This window comes from Danio rerio, chromosome 13 (genome assembly GCF_052040795.2).
Source record: "Danio rerio strain M-AB ecotype USA chromosome 13, GRCz13ab, whole genome shotgun sequence".
Lineage (NCBI taxonomy): Eukaryota > Metazoa > Chordata > Actinopteri > Cypriniformes > Danionidae > Danio > Danio rerio.
Window position 1 is genome coordinate 32,100,116 of NC_141033.1, and position 19,200 is coordinate 32,119,315.

Consider the following 19,200-nt stretch of genomic DNA (forward strand, 5'->3'; position numbering starts at 1 on the left):
CAAAAAGTGAAAAGTTAAAACTGGTGGTTTAATGCGAGTGTAACTAAAAATACATATTTTATTGTGACGACATTTTGTCCAGATAAAAAAAGCAGTAGTTTAGAGATTTTTATTTTATAGAATAAAATAACCAAAAAAGTGTCATGTTCTCAAACATTGATATTCATTTTTAGACAACAACATATCAATGTTTTATCTTCAGAAGAGCTAAAAAAAGAAACATTATCAACATTATTTATAAAACAAAACAAATGTAAAACATGTACTTAAAGCCAAACTCTATAAATCCAGAGAAACTGAGAATTTTTTAGTAGTCTCTTGATCTTTTTCCATCGCTACATACAGCAATTTATCTGCCACAAGAAGTGCATAATTCATAAATGGTATGTCTTAAATGGCCACTCTTATCTTCTACATTCAATATTACAGGAGCCGAGTCGAGTGGAGAGCTCCGTCTCTACGGCAATGCAGAGAGAAACAAACCCTCATGCTCATTTCACATAAAGGTCAGAAATTCAATCACACAACTCCAAAGCATTTCAATAGTAAAGTATGTATGGCTACGGCTGGACTTTTTAATGATTTTATGGGTCAAACTAAATCATTTTTCAACAAGCTCTTTGCGGTTATCTATTAACCCAACAAAACCAAGGGAGAGTTGAAGGAATCTGAGATATAAGAGTTAAATCATGAGCCTAATGCAATAAACTAAACTTTTTTTCTCTAAATATACATATATAAAAGACAGTCTATACTACCTTGTACACATGAGATAAAGTAGACATAAGCATTTTAGATCCATTCTGATTTATTTTCAGGATCAGGAACATATTTCAAGAAGAAAATTGTAATTCAGACCCTATCTGTATAACCTCAGAAAAGAAAAAAAAGAAATCCTCCATGTGAAGTATTTATTTGTTAATGTAGTAAAATGTGCCTTCAAAAGGTGTAAATATCAACCGTATTTCCAAAAAGAAAAAAGAAAAAAAAAAAGGCATTTAATTCTGTGCGTCATTCTCTTGAAAACTTTCCAAAACATGAAAGTCAGTCACTGTTTCTTGTTCATTATAAATTCCCTCGGAAAGTAAATTATGTGGCTGTAAATCTAGAGGTGATTCTTTGAAAATAAAAATGAGGGCAAAGGCTTCAAACTTGACTACACAACCTTAGTTTCATTAGCATGATGGTGGCGCTATACATCAGAAAATGACTTGTTTGTACTTCAGGTCAAAAACAAAGCTGCTCTTCAAAGCCAGAGACACAAAAAACTACAACCAGTACAACTGCTCTTTCTCACAGAATAACCCAGTGCGATAACAGAGGGTCTGAAATACCATCAGAGGCACCATGAACCAATTAGTGGGGGGAGACTTCATTAATGATTTACAAGCTAACGAAAAATCTCATTATATTTGTGAACAAGAAAGTAGCGTATCAAAGAGAGCGAGAGAGGTTGAATTTTTAGTTTTGTAAAATGCTGTGCTGTGAGTATTGGAATTTTTTTTTTTTAATTCTTTATCTGCGCTGGGGTCATACAAACTTAAAGGTGTCTTAAAAAGCTAAATAACAATTATATTTCAAAAGTGTTCAGGCAAAGGCATAGTCTATTACATAGTCTGTAATATACAGTGCTCATCAAATATGAGTACATCCCTATCTTTTAAACTCATAATTTAAACTCATAATTTTAATAGGAAGCTATACAATATTATTTATACATTAGATTAGTCAGTACTGAAGCCTTGGAGAGGAACTTAGGAACTTATCTAACAAAATAACTTATGATAACAGTCCAAAAGTTAATGCAGCCACTTTTAAATGTTAGAGAAAAATATTAAATACAATAAAAAAAGAATTTAAAAAAGAGAAACGAAATATAGGAAAATTTAGTTGAAATTTTGTAAGTGGTATTTTTTATTTATTTTTTTGCAATATTTTGCTTGCATTTCATTTGTATTATCTTTCAGTTTCTAAATATGTTTGGTGACTAGAATATTATTTTAGTAAATATATCTGTTTAATAAATCTGTTTTGTTCAAATGTACCAAAATACATTGCCTATATTCACTGAAAAATGGATTAAAATATTCATGTTCAAAATAGGGTGTACTCGATTATGCTGGGCACTGTATACATTTACTCCTGTGCATCACTCTCTTAACAACCTTCTGAAATATAAAAGTAAGCCACTGTTTCTTCATCACAAATACACTCAGAAATTAAATAATGTGGCTGTAAATCTATAGGGTATTATATGAAAATAAAAAAGCGTCAAAGGCTTCAAAGTTCACTATGTGGCCTTAGTTTCATAAGCATGATGGTGGCGCTATACATCAGAAAATGACTTAGGGCCAAAAACAAAACTCTTCCAAACCACAGACATAAAAACTTCTCATTTATAGATTTGTCTGCATTCCTGGTATTGAAAATGTTTTATGTTCTTTATCTATAATAGGGCAATACAAACTAAATTGTGGCTTAAAAGTGTAATAACAATATATATTTTTTAAAGAATTTCCAGGAAAAGGAGTTGTCTACAATTTGTGACAACTTTCTAAAACATGAAAGCAATGTTTTTTTTTTGATTATCACAAACCACTGAAGAAGAAAAAAGTTGGGTTCCACACAATGATTTTTTGTTGGGACAACATGAAGGAATTAAGTTGACTTATTTGATTTGATAAATTTAAGTGGATTTAACATAAAACAATTAAGTCCATTTTAAATAAGTAGTTTGAACAAAGAGCAAACATATTTTTTTCAATTATGTAGTCAGAAATTAAATAACGTGCCTGTTTAAACCTAGGAATTACGAGAAACACGGGTCAAAGTTTTACTACACAGTCTTAATTTCATTCACATGATGGTGGCGCTATACATCAGAGAATGGCTTGTTTTAGGCCATAAACAAAACTTCTCTTTAAAACAGCAGACAGATAAAAAAATTTACAGGACTAAAAGTACACTTTCTCAGAGAATAACCAAGTGTTACTGTAATAGTCTACAGTATTCTTACCCTGTTGTGAAAAGCGCTCGTCTCCTACCTGCCTGTGTGAATGGCATGTGGAGCAAAGGAGGGTCCAGACATGCACACATGAACACACGAACACACACATACAAACATAACCCACACACGCGCCACGATCCAGCGGACAGGAGAAGTAAGCAAGCTGGTCGAACTCCTGGGGCTTGTGAATCCAAGCTGAACTTTGGAGCAGCCTCTTAACAGATGGCATGAGTGGGTAAACGCACTGGCTGGTCCGGCACAAGCACCCTGCTTTACAGCGACTGCCGCTTTTCTCATCAGATTAAATCTGTTCATTGTTGGGGTCAGTATCTGGCTGAAATCAAACTCCCCGATGCACTGCCGTACTGTACTGTGTTTCAGTATATTACAGGGAATGAATGAAAAGGATTTAACCCCACGGATACTGTTAGACTCTGGAGTCTAAACTGATTTCGAATTGGATATACGCTCTTATGGTAGCGTAGAGTTTGGGTGCATAGTTAAAATAGTGAGTTAGTAACAGTGTTTGTGTTTAGGGTTATAACCAGGGCCTAAAACTAACATTCTGTCAAACCTCTCAAACAGATGGTGACTTTAGAAAAAGTAAGCAGTCATAAAGACATTTTGCAAGCCATGAAAGTGAACAAAAAAAAAAAAACATGGCAGAAAATTTGAGGAAAAATATCTAATAGCAATTATTATTATTATTATTATTATTATTATTATTATCGTTGTTGTTGTAATGAAAAATATAAAAATTTTTACAGTTATGTAGACAATCTGTAACATATCTAATGATTTTACCATTTGATAATAAAAATACTACAAATAACAGAAAACATAATATTAATAATAATAATAACTTTGGAGTTACAATATAAGGTTCTATCTTAATTTTTTCCCAAAAATATTATTTGTGTATTTTAATCCTTAACAAAATATACATTTGATCTTTCAAATATGTATATAACTTTTATAACAACATATTTATCTTTTTTATTTAAATTCTAAAACTTTTAATTTACAATAGTTGATTCTTTGTAATCTAAAATGCAAAAACTTAACATCTTGAGTTTCTGTTTTTGGTAGAAACCACAAGAAAACCTTGTTTGGCAAAAACATTTAAAAAGCATTCTCATGTTTGTGCACATTGCATTTTCAAGTACACATCATAAGTGACTCAAAGGTTTGTAGATTTACTGTGAACCAATCCACTCTGCGGGACTGAAAACACTGTTTTCATGCTGCTCATGTGAAAAGATCACAGTACCACACTCTCAGTAAAAAAGGTACTGTACATGGTGTTTCAAATAATGTTTTTTAATGAACAGTTTTGTACCTTTGTAAAAGTTGTACACATTTGCTCTCATAAAAAAGTACAAAAGTGTTAGACAACTCCTTTATTATAATATCTATGAAAAAATAAGACTGAAAAGGCAAAGTGATTTTATAAATTTCCATATGAAAACATGAATCATCATTTAAAAGCATGTGTTTAAAGAAACTCATAAACATTAATTATTATCTTCTACAATACAAAACAACTGTTAAAACGAGCATTTTCTGATAAATACATTTTCATTACTGATATCAGCACCTTTTGACAGTTGCTTTCCACTAAGCACATGAGCTGGCAAAAGTCCTGCATACGCAAAGTGTTCATGCAGAAATTTGAGTATTGTAAAACTAACCAAACATTTCGCATATTTCATTACAATACTTTGCATAATTCTATTTCAATTTTAAAATTAAGCAAATTAAATTAACTTTTAAATGATTACAAAGGTATTGTGAGAAAATTGGAGAAAAACATGTTTTTTATTGTACATGGGAGAATACGTTTCTGTGACATTTTTGTGAAAAGTCTTGTGAAATGTTGAGCAAAAAAAAGATCTTTTGATTTATGTTAAAGTATTTTTTATTCTTTATTAGTAAATGGAAAAGATGCATTTAAACAAAAAGAAACTTTTGACGCATTTCGGATATAGCAAAATGCCTTTAAATAGTTCTTGAAAGAACCCATTTTTAACTGTTAATGTACAAAGCATCTTGTCACTGTAGTGATACCTTCATAGATCAGATTTGTACCGTTGATTATTGTATTTGCAAGTTTTAAAAACCAAAGGTACATTTTGGTTTCCCATGGTACAAATCATGTGTTTAAAGGTAAACTGCAATGAAGTTTCAAATTTGTTTCTTTGTCTTAAGGTACAATTCTGTTCCATAAAAAGGTACTGTCTCAGTGACAAGGGTTTGTACCTTCATTGGTACAACATTGTACCATTATTTCTAAGAGTGCACAATAAACCACATTTTGCTCTCAGGCATTGTTAGAATTAATTATAGTTACCAGCCTTGGTAAGTAACAGCGTTTCATATTCTCCTTAATGCCATGTTGGTGTTAATTTTAGGCCTTTGATCATAACCCAACCTATCTGTAAAGCCCAAGTCGGAAACAGCACAATAAAACTCTACATGACTATTAGGTCTCAAAGCAAAACATTAAGTCAAAATGCATTTAATCAGCATATAAAACACCAGAGGGGCTGAAATACCATCAGAAGCACTGAGATTTAATGAGGTAAAAACTGATCTTGGTAAAGATTTAAAAGCTAACTAAAATTCCCTAAATTTGTGTGATACAATATTTGTAAACAAGAAACTCTTCATTTATAGATTTATCTAATGCTGCAGGTAAATTAGAAATGCTTTACATTCTTTTTCTATACGCAAGGTAAATGCCCACTGTTGGAAACATTTGTCTATGGATATGCCTGGATGCACACAATAGATGATTAGAAGATTACTGAGAGAAAAATACAGTGAAGAAAAGAAAAAAATCAATATGAACAGATTTTGTGATTTTCATCATGAAGTTCATCTAAAACAAGTGAAACCATAAACATAGCCTTTCAAAACATTACATATAGCTATAAAATGTCTAATAATTTCTAGCCGTTTTGATTAACAGGTCAAAAAAAGACGTCACATTTTAGTGTCTGATTTAATTTAAGTTGTAAAGTGGTTTCATTTACATAGAAAGCATCTAAAATGCAAGTAGTCCAATTTAACGATTGAAATAACATAAAAAATCGTCTAAAAATGGGTGAAATAATGTTCCATCATTATTAAAACATACTTATTCTGACCTGTATTTATTACAATATATATATATATATATATATATATGTATATATATATATATATATATATATATATATATATATATATATATATATATATGTATATATATATATATATATATATATATATATATATATATATATATATATATATATATATATATATATATATATATATATATGAATAAGTAATCATACAAATTAAATGATTTAACCCGTTTCATCTTTGACACAAATACAAATGGTTATTTTCAATAATGGGTTAACTGGCTAATTCTTATAGTGTACTCAAAAAGACCCAAATCCTTGACCAGATGTATTAGTGGCGTGTGTTGACGCTCTGTGTTTGACCTGAAGGATTAGACAGGAAGTAAGAGAATCAGTCTTTTATACTGTGATGTGTCAGAATCTCTTTAAGAGGGGATTTCTGGGTCAACACAGTTCAATTAGCACCGCACAAACACACAAAAGAGCTTACTTTCTGTCAAAACAAAAACATTTTCTATAATGACCAAATATGCATTCGATTCAGGAGGGAAACAACATTCATTGCAATCTAAGGCTAAAATTAGGATGCTTTGGATTGCATAGTAAACACTATGATTAACATATTCCTAATTATTTTCTCACTTCATCATTACTCGTTGACAATTAACATTTGCCATGACTTGAGGCTGAATTAATCTAAACTTTGATACCCTCGTGAAACAGACACTTCGTTTTATGCTGTGCATAGTGTTCGGGGCACATATCAAATATACAAAACTACTTTTTAATGTTTTAAGGCTATAATTACTGACTTCAATTATAAACCATTGGAAGCAATTTGATTTGATAACTGATTGTTTGTTGAACATGATGGGGAAATAGGGGAAAAAAGGGAAAAGGGACTCAAAACTAATTAAAACAATTATGAATGTACAAATTGTGGGTGTGATTTGATGCACGGGTGACAATAGCTTACAGGATACTACGAAAAAAACATGTATTGCACCATTTTTGTTTTAAACGTTTCCAAGAATGAGAGAGTACTTTACACTTTAAACCCACTCCCGGTGACCCAGATCATGTGCCCAAGATCAGTAACTTCCCAACACCGCATGACTTTGGACTAATTGTCCTTTCCATAGCTCCCTGAATATATCACATGACACAAACATGGGAATTTTCTCAAAGAAACCTGGGCCAAAACAAACACTTGAGCCAAGTCAAACAAGAACAGACCAAACCCTTAATGTTTCAGAATGAAATATTAAGGCAAGACGCTGCAGGCAAAAACACGGTTTATTTTCATGCACCTGCCAATTTTGTATTTTTTTGGCTCCTCATAAAGTGTTTTTTCAGTGTAATTTAAAGAAAACACCCAAAATACACCTTTAAATGTTTCTTTTGACTTGCTTTACTAATTTATGTCTATAGATTTAAATTTGCAATATATATTTTGGTTCTCCACTGAGCTAGAAATCTCCAATTTAACTTAAATAGCTTTACAGTTTTATTTATATCTATATTCTGAAGGTTTTTACTTTCATACAAGATTTGTGTACAATATTAAATGCAATATTTCAGCTTCTAAAACAAATTATTAATACTTTTCTTGCTGTTTGCAGTATTTTCTAAACTATGGGGGAAAAAAGACACTCAAAATTCCCTATAAAAAATCTTGGATCCTAATATGCCCAGAAGCATACAATCAGAACCATACAATATTCAGGTAATATTTTTTGGAAGAAATGTCTGCTAAATAGTGCATATTTAATTATTTAAACATTAAATAATAATAATAATAATAATAATAATAATAATAATAATAATAATAAATTCCTTTCTTTGGCATTTTTAAATACAATAACTATAGAAGTATGGTCATATCTGTTCCTTTTTTTTTTTTTTACCTTATTCACCTGCATTGTCTTCCCTTAATTAAAAAACAAAAATACCATCTCCTTCTGGCGATGACTCTGACAAAATGGCCCAGACTAAAGACAATCATCAATTAATCAAAGTTTGTAAAAGAGGGCAGCGATGAAAGAAAAGAAAAGGCATTCCTACACAGCGCCGTAATGTTGGCCTCAGTGGAAAGCACTGGGCAAACAGCAGAAACTAGCTGCTTGTGAAGGGTAATGGGACATTGAATGCCAGAGGACAAAGGCGGAAGTGGCTGCAGAGAGAAAGATGAAGTAATCTCGGAAACAACTAGACACACTCCACTTGAAATTTAGCCTCAAACAAGATTAAAGTGAAGTTACTCTACACAAGTATGGCAAGGATATCAATCTTCTGCTCAGAGACAAACTAAAAACAACCGAGCAAAATGTAAAAAAAAAATAAAAATAATAATCTGCATTTCAGACATTTTTTTATACTGAAATGTACTCAAAATGGCCATGAAGACAATCATGCTTTTTAATTGACTGTTTTTCTCACAATATCTGGTTAAGTAAAGTTTCGTTACTTGATTTCTTTCAGTTGTGAGTTTATAGACTCTCATACATTTTTATTTCAAATTTAAATCATACACTTTTGAGAAATCAACACATCAGAGATTTTGTGAGCCAATAAAGTCAAGAAAGTGCATCACAATTTTTAGAAATACATAAATTTTAAGAAATTTGTGAGAAAAAAAAACTTGAATTCATAGATTGTCCCAATGAGAAAAACTAAATTATGACTTGAACTGTGTCAGAATTGAAACTTAGAATGGGAAAAAAAAAAAATCTGAACTGTAAGAGGTTTTTGTGAGGTAAATTAGAATTAAGATGAAAAAGTCATTATTGTGAGAATTGTAAGTCATTAAATCGCAATTACATTTATTTATATAACGACAGACACCATACAAACCTAGTTTCAACTTTTTTAGTAGTTTCTGCAGGTCTCTGTAGGCTTTACGTACATTTTCATTTTGGGACGTCACCAAGTTCTCAAAACACTGCAAAATATAGTACTATTATCAGGCACAGTAAAAGCAAACAACAGTTTGCTTTCACTTTTCCCACTAAATGCCCCTCGGTAATTTAGGAACAGTGTGAAAGTGAATGTGAATTGCAGTTCCCTGTCAAAAGGCATCTGCCCAAGCCGTTTAAAAATTCAACAGCGTTAAATCCATTAAATGGGGATAACATAGAGTTTTTGTTTCAGACCTGTTGCATAAAGAATCCCCTCCCTGCTGCCTAAAGCCCTACTGAGAAAGACAGCCTTTTAATGAGGGGGGGATAATCCAGCAAAACACCCCCACTAATGAGCCATCATCATGCAAAAATGCCAGCTTGATACACATTAATTGGATTCCCACTTTTTTTAACCAATTAATTGACCTGCATTGTCATGTGGCTTGGCTGCAGTGGGTTCCTAAGAGAGAGAGCCTCTGTTTAGTCTCAATGACTCCAATGGCTATAGGGCCTGTGAATAGAAGTAGGTTTTAGTGAGATCAGCTCTCTCATTAAAGGCTTATGACATTTGTTTGAGCCAATCCCTTTGTTGAGAAAACAGTTTGTGCTGCTCAGTTAAAGTCTCAGCTGTGGCCTGGGATAGTGATTGTGGTCAGTTTTAGCAGCAGCAGCAGGATCCGCATGGCTGCTCTCAGATCTGTACACCTGCGAGGAAGTCTAGCGGAGAGGCCGGAATAATCCAGAGCACTTGTTGATCTAATGCAATGAGGTGGCTTTAAAAAGACAAAAAATAATAACAATAATAATAATAATAATAAAACATAATGTTATTACATAAAAAACTTAAAAACAAAAAGCTAAAAATAAATAAATAAATAAATAAATAAATAAATAAAAATAAAGCAAAAACTTTATTAAATTAAATTAAACAAAAAAAGTGTACATGTAAAACTAAGTTTTTTTTTGTCAATGATCTTTGCAAAAGTTTATCAACTCATGAGGGAATCATGATACTTGTGAAACAAACTCAATATTATGATGTGAAAACTAGCAGAAAGACCAAAATAATCCAGAGCTCTTAATCAAATGCATCGAGGTGGCTTTAATAAAACAAATAATAATAATAATAATAATAATAATAATAATAATAATAATAATAATAATAATAATAATAATAATAATGTAGACTTTTAATAAATAAAAACACTAAAAAAGCAAAATACAAAACAAAAGTAAAAAAATTTAATTGAAAACATTATTAAATTAAATTAAATTAAATTAAATTAAATTAAATTAAATTAAATTAAATTAAATTAAATTAAATTAAATTAAATTAAATTAAATTAAATTAAATTAAATTAAATTAGTGTACATGTAAAACTAAAGTTTAAACTTTACAAAAGTTTACAATTATGAGATAAAATTCACAATTATGAGAAAAATATCATATTTGTGAAACAAACTCAATATTATGATGCAGGGAAATCTAGCAGAGTTAAAAAAAAAAACTAAACAAACAAACAAAAAAACAATTAAATAAAATTAACAAATAAACAATAAATTAAAAAATAAACAAAAAAACTAAATTAAATGCAAATTGAATGCAAAACAAATACAAAAATAAATAATTAAAATGAAAAAAGCAAAGTAAAAAGTAAAATCTAAAATCAAAATGTGCAGACTGTACATGTAAAACTACGGAACCGGTTGTGGAAACTTAAAACAGGCTTTTTGATTTGGACAATAAAAGCTATGGCGTCCTCCTTCACCGACTCTGGGTTATAACCTCTGAAAATGACTTACATACAGTGAATGGAATGCAAAGTGTTTTAGTCAATGATCTCCTCAGGGAAACAATATCCCTCAGACTGCTCCTACTCACCAGTGTAAATGAAACGCCTGTGGATTAAACAGTAACCATGAGTAAATGAGTTCAAAGAGCCCATCATATTTTGAATTTAATATTACTTCCCCAAGGGAATGCTTGGAGGCACAATGAAAAAAACATTTTCGACTTGCTTTTAGGAAAAAAGAAAATAGATCCAAAATCAGATGAGACAGAGATGCTGCTTAAACTGAATGGCATTGAGAGTTAAGCACCCAAAAAAATCTTTCTAATGATAAGTTGCTTACAAGACAATGGTGTACTAAAACTGAGATGTTTTTCTTTGTGTCTTGAGGGCACTGTTGTCCAAACATTTGCCATTCAAACTGATCTGCAAAAATGACCAAAAAGGCTTCCAGACCCGTATTTCGCAGCCTACTGGTAATTTTTTGTTTATTTTATTAGTTATTATCACCTGTTAGTCCTATATAAAGTAATAATACTAATATCCTTATTACTCTCTGGCAACAGTAATTCATTGTGGTACTTAGAGCAATGTTTCCATTTTGCACATTTTCATCTTAGAAATCTGACTTGCGTGTGTGTTTGTGAATTTTAGCTGAAGTCAGAATTATTAGCCCCCCTTTAATTTTTTTTTTTTTTTAAATATTTCCCAAATGTTTAACAGAGCAAGGAAATTTTCACAGTATGTCTAATAATATTTTTTCTTCTGGAGAAAGTTTTATTTGTATTATTTTGGCTAGAATAAAAGCAGTTTTTAGTTTTTTTTAAAAACATTTTAAGGTAAAAATTATTAGCCCCTTTAAGCTATATTTTTATTCAATATAGTCTACAGAGCAAACCATAGTTATACAACAACTTGCCTAATCACCCTACCTGTCTAGTTAACCTAATTAGTTAAGTCTTTAAATGTCACTTTAAGCTGTATAGAAGTGTCTTGAAAAATATCTAGTCGAATATTATTTACTGTCATCATGGCAAAGATAAAATAAATCAGTTAATAGAAGTGAGTTCTTAAAACTATTATGTTTAGAAATGTGTTGAAAAAAAATCTGCTCTCTGTTAAACAGAAACGGGGAATAAAAAATAAACAAGGGGGCTAATAATTCTGACTTCAACTGTATTTAAAAGTTTAGTACACGTCTATACATTTTCCCACTAAACTGTACAATCAAATTTGCAAATCAGTTGCTTTAACCTCTGTCTCTGAGTTTTTGCTTCTGTAATTAGATATATGCCACTACTCATATTGTTTTATAAACCACCTCGTCTCTTCATATGATGAGCTTCACAAAAATCACAAAAAAGTCACAAATTAATGATTTATATATCATAATATGTTTAAACAATAAATGCTAAAAAAAAAACTACAAATAACATATATCTGTCAATTCTGTCAATGAAAGTATGTTGTTGCCTATAACTTGACAAACAGAAGCTTGACAGGTCCCCTGTGCTTGTAATGTGACTGAAAACTATGAATGCACACATTCTCTGATCCACTCGTTTATTAGAGGATCAGGTCATTATTGTTGATGAAAAAGACAAATCTGGGCAGCACAGTGGCGCAGTGGATAGCACAATTGCCTCACAGCAAGAAGGTTTCTGGTTTGAGCCCGGCTGGGTCAGTTGGCATTTCTGTGTGGAGTTTGCATATTCTCTCTGTGTTGGCGTGGGTTTCCTCTAGGTGCTCCAGTTTCCCACACAAGTCCAAAGACATGTGGTATAGGTGAACTGGATAGGCTAAATTGTCTGTAGTGTATGTGTGTGAAGGAGTGTGTATGGATGTTTCCTAGTGATAGGTTACAGCTGGAAGGGCGTCCGCTGCGTAAAACTGAATAAGTTGGCAGTTCATTCTGCTGTGACGACCCCAGGTTAATAAAGAGGCTAAGCTGAAAAGGAAATGAATGAATAAATGGGAAAAAAACAAGACTAAAATTCAGTCAAAATGATAAACACTAACCAACATTATTTTTATAATCAGCTGTATTGCGCTGTTTATTCATTAGATGAGTGCATTGTAGCATGCACATTTAGTCACTTTATTGGCGCAGTCAGTTTTTTGTTTGTGTCTAGCTATTTTATTGACAAAATTAACACTGATTTCTGCCTCATCATATGATTAAATCCATATTAGTATATGATCAGAAGTGGTTTAAACCATCTGTGGAGTAAAATGAGTTAGGCCCGATCCCAATTCTACTCCTTAGTCCTTCTCCTAAGCCCTACCCCTTGTTTTGCGCATTCACGTAAAGGGGCAGGGATGTCCCAATTCTCTTTAGCCTGAAAGCGTAGGGCTAAGGGGAAGGGCTAGATACCCCTCAAAACTGAGATTTTTCAGGACCACACTCAAAACCAATGGGTATGAAAATCTCCCAGAATACATCGGCTGCAATGGCAACATGACTGCACCCGGAAGTAAGGAGATGCACAAATTATTTATTTATTTTTTTGTCATTATTTCGAATTTTTACAATAAACAAGGATATGTTTTAATATATTCATAACTGCATTCGTGTTTTACAGTCATGCTTTTTCAAATTAATATAAAAACCACTAAATTTCGCTATCTATAGTCCCTAACAATTCTGTATAGCAGTCCTGCTACATACTTTCACATATGTCACTTAAATATCCTGTCAGAAAAGTCTGGTGATGGGGAATGACCTTTTTACAGTGTCTGCTATAATGCTAATGTTGTTTTCGTTTGTTTACATACAGTATATATAAATAAGGCCACGGTGTAAATGCACAGTACATATACGATCTTATTGCCAGGTTATATTGTTATGATAACATGATGTATGTCTTTGGTGAATTCCTAAAGGTAAATACCAAAAAATTAAGCAACTGGAATAACTACAGCAGTCGCCATCGTCAATCTCATATGGAGCAAGAGATAGTGATGATGATGTGTGCAGGTGTTGTAGTGCTGTCCCATTTCTCAGGGGTAAATTTTGAAGTCCTTCCCCTTCACACACTGTTTCAAGGGCTGAGGGGAAGGGGAAAGGGCAAGGGTACAAAAATAGAATTGGGATCGGGCCTTAATGTGTTCATGTGTAGCTTGATGCTAACTACTGTATAACTTACCTATTACAGTGGATTGATTGTATTTTATGTTTAGTATTGTCAAAATAACTTGTTTATGGTAACTCAAACAAAAATTCAGATGCAAACACAGCATTTTGGGAGAGCATCAAGAAGACATGGCCTCCTACAATGCAGAAAAGCCACTGCCATTCGGTTCAATGGCATGGATGAAGCATCTCCATTAAGTGAGGTTGATGGCGGCTAATTCTGCGCGCACTGATTTAAGGGGTATTGACCTGAGGTCTCGGGGTCAGGCTGTAGTGTCATATTGATCCAGCCCTGATCTGCATGTAAGAGGCTGATCTACGGCTCAGCCACAGATACAGCAAATGCAGAGCAATTATCTTTATCAACAGCTTAACACTGCCGAATCCTATAATGTGAAAAATTGGATGTCCTCTGAGAACGGCTCGAAAACTATTGCGAGCCTTCTAATTCAATCCATTGATTAAAACCTTAAATAAACAAGAGAGGGGGGAAAAAGACAAAAAAAAAGCAAAACATTCTATGAAAAACATCAATGCAAGCACATTAGACAACAGCGGCCTTGGGAAAATATACAAGGTATCTGGTCTAATCTATCACTGTGAGAGTGCTGGTAATAGCAGACATTAGTAGAAGATCATTACCCTCCATTGTGCATTCACTTAACTATACTAGACAGAGGTTACAGTGTAAGGTGGGCAAATGGAATGGCAGATGTTGTTTACTGGACCGATGGAATGAGAAGAAATGGAGGAAACATGTCAGTGCTGCACGATTCAAGACAGCAGGCATTTGTAAGTTTACCTTCAACACTTCATATGTATCTTTAGAATTGTTAACAGAGAAATAATGAGACCGTGATTGTATTAGAAAAAAAATTAAACAAAAAATGGAACACTGATTTTATGAGGTATAATATACGTATATATTTGTTCAACAGTTTTGTCTGGTTCTCGGATCTGATTGGCTGATAGCCATGCAATATTCTGCAATATAAGAACTCGTACCGTACAGCCTCTTCACTCCTCTATATAACTCCGTCCACATAGTGACAGCAGCATAGTGACAGCAGATCAATGCACTCACTACAGTTGGACAAATATTGCAGCTGCTGGACAGCAATGTAGTTTTGAGGCTTTTTTTTTAGGCAAGAACGTAGTTGTTTAGATTGCAACTATCCAGTCCATCAGCCTGTCAATGAGCACAGCAAGAATAGATGGCATAAGATGGCAACAGAGACAGCATAACAAGCCCTTAGAGGAAAAAAAAAAAGATTGGCGTATTTCAAACTACAGCTGATCAAATCATTATAAATCTGGTAAGTTACATTCTAAGTTGAACTCTCTTTTGTATGTCATAGTGCTGTATTTAAACCATAGTAATTGTAGTGTATTGAGTTCAGGAATGTATATTCAGCAATGTATGTATTTTGTGTTGGCCACTCTTTGTATAACCTTGAGTTACTTTTTGGTTGGCCATCTGTTTGTTTCTAATTAGTCTCCTGTTTTTGGTACTGCAGACTAGTTCAGTAAAAAAAAAAAAAAAAAAAAGAAGAAGAAGACGAAATGGCCGCATATGTTTAGTGCTTTTCCTTATCGCAAACTAGGGCTGCTCGATTAAGGAAAAAATCATAATCACTATTATTTTGATCATAATTGCAATCACGATTATTTAAAACGATTACGGTGCTTTAAGCATCTTCACTGTAAGAAAAAAAAACTTTAGCTACAAAAGTCCTTCAGTCAAGAGCATTGAGGGATTTTCTCCTTTTTTTGTTTGATTAATAATAAAAAAGGCAACAGCAGGGATATAGGTGCTGTCACTTTAAGAATAGTGCGGATCTGATATGGTTTCTCTTTCATGTCTTTTGATTCTCAACTTTTGTTTATTACACAAATGAGGGTTAATATGAATAATCACTAAACACTGCACTCTGACACAAATGTGCATGTTTTTGACCATTAAAGTGCTCACATTAAAATGGTGTTAAATGTGTGTGCTCTGCTCGTCTCCGAGCCTGTCCAAGGCTAAGCGTGCACACACACAACAGCATGCTCTTTCATGCTTTTAAAAATATGAATGATTTGAATGTACATCAATGATTAATGCGCATCCCATGCTGCAAAAGTTACAGTGAAGCACATGCTTTTAGTCATTTTCACATGGAACTGAAAGTATTGTGATCTCCCAATTGCAAATAAGAAGAAATACTGGGAAATGTCTTTAGACTGATGGCATTTAATTTATAATCTTAAAATGTCAGCAAAATAACCTGTTTTGTCATCACTGTAGACATTATGCTAGAGAATCATTCAAATACTATAGCTCTAAAGTGTTGTTGTTGAATTAGTAACGGCTTCTGCTGTCAGCTGCAGATGTGAATGAATGCCGGAAGAAAGTAGTTCCTTGTACAAAAGTGTTTTTTTCTCTGTTTAATTATCTTTTTTATATACATGATTATGCCTTCAAACTGTTGTATAAACGCAATAGCACAGTCGTAGCAGTGCAATATATTGTCACTGGTAGAACACTAAAGCACTCTGCCTGTGGCCTCGAGCCTACACAGGCCTCCCACCAGTGCAGATATACAGCCATATTGCACTGTTACAGGCATGATATTGCTCATATTAAGTAAAACACATCTAAAAAAATTATCAAAATGTTAAATGTAACGTTATTTTTATATATGTTAATAATAAGAATGGCTAATGATGGCAGGAGTAATAAACAAATGCAGACAATTTTATGTTTTTTTCTTTTTTTTTTTCTTTTATTATTTTAAGTCCGGGTTCAATTTGAACCAACAAAAAAATTAAGTCAAGTAATATTAAGGAAAAAATTAAATGTACCATTAAAATTGTTGGCAGAGGAAAAAATAAGACATTAATTGTTTTAGCTTTTTAAAAATTAAGCACTTCGATCGTATCATAGAGGTGCATATACAGTTTATAATAAAACATTTCTAAAAATGTACACGTAATCAATTGAAGAGGCCAAAAATCAAGCAAATCTTGAGTAATTCTTCATATTGTTAATTTTCTCTTTATGTGAGAGCTTTTATTAAAATAGATGGAAGTGCTAAAAATATGTCCTGCTCCAGAGTGTTGAAATTGAATTCAAGTGAAACCTTATAAAGGCCTGTCCTTTGCCACTTAAAGGTCACCTCAGATGCCTGTAAGAACGAGTTTCTCTGAGTCATTACATTTGCTTTAACTGTGGGTCAGAGGCAAAAAGGTCAAACCTTGAGATGCTTAATAGTTTAATTATGACCAACGACTGCGCTGCGTTTAATTACTAGACCTATCAGAGAGGACATTAATAAAACTCAAAATGTTAGTATGCTTAATCATTGAGGATTCAATTATTTACATCTGAGTGTCCATTATGTCAGGTGAAAAAAAAAAAGCCCACTAAGGCGCTGAATGTCACCTACAAGTAATCAAGCAGAACTTCATTAATACGTATAATGAATTGAGCATGTATTCTTGTCATCTTTTTGCTACCTTTACTTTTCTGCTCTGACAGACACGTGTGGCAGTAATTGTTGTCCAATTTTTCGTGGGGTCATGAATTAATCTACATGTCTTTATGCCTGTCACAAACTAATAAACAGACAACTAACTGACTTTTACAGCTTCCTAGCTGATTAACACGGCAATGACTGATTTTACATGCTGGCTCTTTTTCACAATTTTAACAGCTATTTTTATAGAAACATCCCAAATATTGAATTACTTATAAACATTATTTGTATTACACAGAAACAAGGAAAGGCATACAGGTTTTTGAAGCACATAAGGGTAAATAAATAACAGACAAATGTTAATTTAGTGGTAATTTTAAAAACAGAACTGTTTTCTTTCCCGATAACAAAAAAATCCAATATTCGCAGAACATAATCTGGAGGTATAACATTCACATTCCACATAAAATACAGTGCTCAGCACAAATTAATACAACCCATTTGAAATAGAATATTTTCAGCATTTCTTAGAATGGCTGCACAATATTGAAAATATCTGACATTGGGATTTTTTATTTTGCTGCAATTTGTGTTGAGATATGAATATAATTTTGGCAGATGACTTCAATAGCTCTGTTTGGTATAAAATCATTAAATTTGATTGGAATAATCTTGTAGATGAGTGAATCAAGAATATTATAATAAGATGAAAGCAAATTAAGTAGTCAGATATTCAGGTACGAGATAACATGATATAATATTTTGCCCCAGATAACAATAGATCACAATATCAATGACGTATCCCAAGAAAACCATCCACAATATATCATGATATTTGTAAATGAAGAGGGAAACGCATCAAAAAGTTATAAGGTGTATTTATTTTATTAACAGCACATATATTTCTTAGAATTGCTACATTGATGTTCGATCTGCCATTATGAGAAGCGCCACCTCATGCACATCGTTATTTTGTCCTGAGCCCTATTATTGAATAATTAAATGTCAAACTGTACATTCTTCACTGCTGATTAGAAATAATAATCCCAATGTCACATATAGGTATAGGTAATATATTTCGGTGCTAATAAAACAATTTTTTATTAAACGGATATATTTTTTAAATAATATTTTAGTCACAGAACATCTTAAGAAAGAGAAAGATAATACATTTAAATTAATGTGAAATATTGCAGGGAAAATACAAACTACAAAATTTCAACAAAAGTTTATAATTTTTTTTGTTTCTCTTAAATATTGCTTTTTGTAAATTGTTTATTTAATATTTTCCCCTAACAAATTAATTTTGGTGTACTAATTTTGGACCATTATTATTTGTTATTTTGTTAGATTAGCTTTAAATTTGGCTTTGGGTTGACTAAACAAGTATTTATGATGGCTACATATTTAAAAATAAATGAATTAAGGTTATTATATGAAAATATCTCAGTAAATATATAAGAACACCATCACACATTACTTTTGAAAAGAAAAATGTATTTATAGGGGCCCTATCATCTCAGCCATACAATTAGACCTGTGCACTCAATCAAATCATAATATGCACTAGTGTCTGTTAATATTAAACTGCAAATAAACTGTCAGTATATCGGTTGGAATCAATGGAGCAGTTTTATGTTCAACGTACTAAACACTTCACTTTTGTCCTACATACTGTACTAATGTATATGCTCAAATGTAATATTGCAAGGCTTCCTATAGGAAAACGAGAGATTTGTGAGGGGCATACTCATTTATGTTGAGCACTGTATATCAAA

At 32.3% G+C, this 19,200-nt stretch overlaps 1 protein-coding gene across 8 annotated transcripts in view; it reads right to left on the minus strand.

Moving 5' to 3' along the window:
• cdhr1a (cadherin-related family member 1a) overlaps nucleotides 1–19,200 on the minus strand; it is a 221,458-nt gene that overhangs the window by 70,236 nt on the left and 132,022 nt on the right. Inside the window, exon 1 of one of the 8 annotated variants that reach the window (XM_087277815.1) lies at nucleotides 3,017–3,450. The exons of 6 other annotated variants lie outside the window; for them this stretch is intronic. The gene's annotated coding sequence lies outside the window, so the exon portion shown is untranslated. Of the gene's footprint in view, nucleotides 1–3,016; nucleotides 3,451–19,200 lie in introns of those variants that run through there. One more of the 8 variants, XM_087277816.1, reaches the window with a different exon arrangement.